A 4863-nucleotide genomic window follows, 5' to 3' on the forward strand; every position below is an offset into this window, starting at 1 on the left:
CAATTAATTGACGATGGAGGCTAACGAAGGAAATTGCGACAGTTATTTTTCTGTCGCAAAATATTTTATTTTTTAAATAAAATTTATTTTCGCTACAGAATGGGACGGTCGAATCAATTCCGTCGCTAATATGTTGACATATTGGCGACAGAAAATGTACTGTGATGCCCTACATGTCCATCGCATTATGGCAATAGAATCGACAACAGAAATTAATTTTGGCGCGATGTTTAATTTGACGCAAAAATAGATTTGACGTTTGAGGTTGGCGACGGAATTTGCGACAAACGTTCTTTCCATCGCTAAAATATATAATTTTTTAAGTAAAATTTATTTTCGCAGCATAATGAGACGACTGAACCAATTCAGTCGCCAATATGTTAACACATTGGCGACAGAAAATGCGATGCCATACATGTCCGTCGCGATATGGCGATGGAATTGGCAACGAAAATTTATTCCGTTGCAATGTTTGGCACAAAGTGAGGTTTGACGTTTGGGGTTGGCGGTGGAACTTGCGGCGATCGTCCATTCCGTCGCGACAATATTTAATTTTTTTAAGTAAATGTTATATTCGCTACAAAATGGGATGACAAAAGCAATTCCGTCACCAATATGTTGACACATTGGCGATAGAAAATGTGACGCCCTACATTTCGGTCACGTTATGGCAATAAAATTGTCAGCAGAAATTAATTTTGTTGCAATGCTTGGCACAAAGAGAGATTTGGCTTTTGAGGTTGGCCAACTTGCGACAGTCGTTCTTTCCGTCACGAGAATATTTAATTTTTTAAGTAAAGTTTATAATTTTTTAATGTTCAAATTTTGCACCAAGTTTGGTATTGAAAGAGAGAAATTTTAAATTGCATATGAATTCATATGCTATAACTAAATTGCATAACTTTTTATTCAGTACTTTATTTGTAAGATTGGTAATAATTGGTAATTGGTAATAAACAAATGTAATTGTAAACAAATAGGTATTGGATTATAATATATATATATGAAATTCAAATATGTATGGAATATAATATAATGGAAGTTTTCCATTCATATATAATAGCTCTCCCTCTCTCTTTATGGTTATAAATACAAGAAGAAACTCAGTCAACCACCACCACCAATGTTCATCTCTCTTAATTCTGTTGCTTTTCGTTTATGAGAGCATCAATGTATATATGGAGAATCACCCTTCTCCATAAGAGTGTGACATATTTACTGTTTTTTTTTTACTGTTCTTATCTTATCTTTTTTATTTATTTTTTATTTTTTTTAGTTACATTCATTGCAAGTTCTTATATTTTGCAATCACAAGTGCTGGGGTTAATTGTTGGTAGCTCCAATTGCTGAAAGGTTAGCTAATTTGTCAAATAACTACAACTTTTATTCTAAGTATTAACTATTCTTTTTCTAATTGATTTTTTTCAACTATTCTTTTATATTTGAAATCTTATATTTCCATCTCTCTTGATCCTTTAATTACAAATGCAAATATTTGGAGCCTAATAAGCAATGTGATGCAAAGGATAGTGGATCTGTTAAGAGATGTGAAAGTTGATAAGCAATTAATAAAATATTTTCCTGTTGAAATCCTAGACATTTATGTTTTTGGGCATTAAAGATTTCAAAATTTTAATTTGTGTGATTTTTAATTTATATATAATATGTGCACCGCACGGGTAATTTACTAGTAAGTATATATATATACCACATGTGTATTTTATGTTTTATCAATGATTTTAGGATGTTTCTTTCAATATAGAAAATATTATAAACCATTATAAACACTATTAAATATTTTAGAAAGTCAAATCCTTTATGTTGAATTAAATAAAACCTGTATGTTTGCTAATAAGGTGGATAGTGTATATATATGGGTGAATAATAAAAATAGGAATCACAAAATGGTCCTCACAATTTATAACTTGACATTTAATTTTATTATTTAAATATATTATATAGAAAATTAATCCGTGCATCGCACGAGTAATTTACTAGTTTTAAATAAAAACATTAGGATTTTAACAAAATAATTACCAAAATATTAAAATAATAATAATAATAATTTCGCAGAATCGTAACAAAATGTGATTTTAGCGAAGTAATATTCGTTATCATTATGACGACAAAAATTGTGATAGAATATTTCTGTCACCCAAAGTGCGACGGAATCACGACAGTAATTAGTTTCGTTAATTTTTTACAACAAAAATTTGTGATGAAAGATAACTTTGTGATGGAATATCTACTGATGGAATCGCTACGGAAGTTTGTTCCGTCATTTTCTTACGAAGGAATTTTGTGACAGAAGACGAAATTTGCAATGGAAAGGTTAGTGACGGAATCGCAACGACAATTATTATTTCCGTCGTTATATGTCACGACGACAATAGGTGATGGAATATTTTTTTATGCGATGGCGATGAAAGGAAACATTTCCGTTGCCCAAACTGCGATGGACTCGCGACTGAATGATTTATGTCGCCAACGTCACGATGGAACATTCCGTTGTCGTTTTCCGTCGCCACTACTCGCAACGGAAATATGTTATTGCGAAATGAAATACAACAAGCTTGGAGGCTACATAATGATTTAGTCGCAGAAATGCAAAATTTCGTCACAAAATATGATTCGCGATGGAATTTTGTGTTTTCGCAACGAAATTTTTCTGTCGCAAATCGTGATTTTTCTTGTAGTGAGAGTAAATCATTGAATCTTTTCAAAACCGTCAATCATTTAAAAATAGGGAAAATGACATTTTCCCCCTAAGTTATATAAATATAGCAATTTTCCCGTGAGTTATTAAAATGGCAGTTTTTTCCCCTGTGATGTTAAATTGACATTTTGGCCATTAAAATAACTATTTCATTTATTTTTCTTTTCCAACAAATTATTGCTTATATGTATGGATAACCACGATTCGGTTCGAACCTAATCGGACACTGTAGCAATCATACCGAAATAGTATGGACGGTTCTAGTTACGATTCAGAACCGAACAAATAAAATAATTGTTGAACGGTGAACCAGAATTGAACCGCAGTCATATACAGTGAAAATTATCAAACACTTATTTTGATAAATCGGCTCGGTTCGGTTCGAATTTTGATTTTGAACCGCCAATTCAAAATTTATTTATTTATTTATTTTTGTAAATTATATTTTTTTTATAATAGTCTAAATTCAATAATTATTTTATTTTATTTTATTTCGATNTTTCCAACAAATTATTGCTTATATGTATGGATAACCACGATTAGGTTCGAATCGAACCGTGGTCTTTCATACATATTAGTGATAATTAGTTTGAGAAGAAAAATAAATGAAATAGTTATTTTAAGGACAAAAATGTTAATTTAATATTACAGGGGGGAAAATCGCTACTTTTAAAATAACTTAGGAAGAAAAATTGTCACTTTAATAACTCAGAGAAAAAACTGCTATGTGCACATAACTCAAGGAAAAAAAGTGTCATTTTCTCTTAAAAGTATTTCTAAAGAGAGTTTTAAAAGCCAAAATAAGAAAATCATTTCAAAATGAACACTTGAGTTTACGTAAGCCATTACAAATAAATTTCTAAAAAGATGTAACTTGTATTCCCAACCTTTAAACAATGAGCTAAGAATAATGGTAACCAGTCATGAGAATTGTTTATTGATCTTCTTGGTTTAAACTAGTTAATTATGAAAAATTTAAATTGATTTATCTTGTTGTTGTTATTTACCTGTTAAGGTCACAAGATAAGCTTCACTGAATAATGACGGTGTCCTTTCACATAAATGGAAGAGCCAAGAATAATGAATTGGGAAATAATATTCACAAGTTAGGAAAACCAACTAGTTATCATATGTTAACATTACAATCAAATTTAATAAGCACTTAAGTGCCAACACTTTCTAATGAACAACAAGTTCAACCGAAAGAAGGAGACAAATTTAAATCATAAAAACAAAATATATCATGGTTCAGTTATTCTAAAACAACCTTGTGCGATAGATACATAACATAACTCATTGATCCAAAACATAAAATTACACCAACTTTTTTTTTTTTTTGAGTACAACAACAACAATAATAATAATAAGTCAAAATGATACTATTGGGAGTGCATTTGATCTAGACATACTTTTAAAGATTTTAAAAGTTTGAAGGTATCCCGCTTAAACTTTGAACAATTTTTAGAAGTCATATATATGGTATTAGATTTGAACTTTTAAATAATTTTTAAAAATCAACATACAATTTATACTTTTAAATAGGGATGTCAATCAGGTCAGCCCGTTCATTTTCAAATTAATTAGTCATATTATGTCATTCAAACTTATTGATTTTTGTTGTCAGGTTTTAAATTCTTGGCCCTAACTTTAAAATCTTATTATGTCGGGCTTATCAAGCAGACTCAACTAAAACTTTTGACATTTTTAAATTAACATTCTAAACTTTAAATTCACATTTACACTAATAAATACTATAAATTTATACATCATTCAATCAATATAAAAATCCATTTACTAAAAATAATTAATATATTTGCACCATAATATAATAATTATATATAATAATTTTTTTATTTATCATTATTTATTTTCATAAAATATTTTATTTTGTAANTCTTGTAGTGAGAGTAAATCATTGAATCTTTTCAAAACCGTCAATCATTTAAAAATAGGGAAAATGACATTTTCCCCCTAAGTTATATAAATATAGCAATTTTCCCGTGAGTTATTAAAATGGCAGTTTTTTCCCCTGTGATGTTAAATTGACATTTTGGCCATTAAAATAACTATTTCATTTATTTTTCTTTTCCAACAAATTATTGCTTATATGTATGGATAACCACGATTCGGTTCGAACCTAATCGGAC

The sequence above is a fragment of the Ipomoea triloba genome, chromosome 9, assembly GCF_003576645.1.
Source record: "Ipomoea triloba cultivar NCNSP0323 chromosome 9, ASM357664v1".
NCBI classification, from domain to species: Eukaryota; Viridiplantae; Streptophyta; class Magnoliopsida; order Solanales; family Convolvulaceae; genus Ipomoea; species Ipomoea triloba.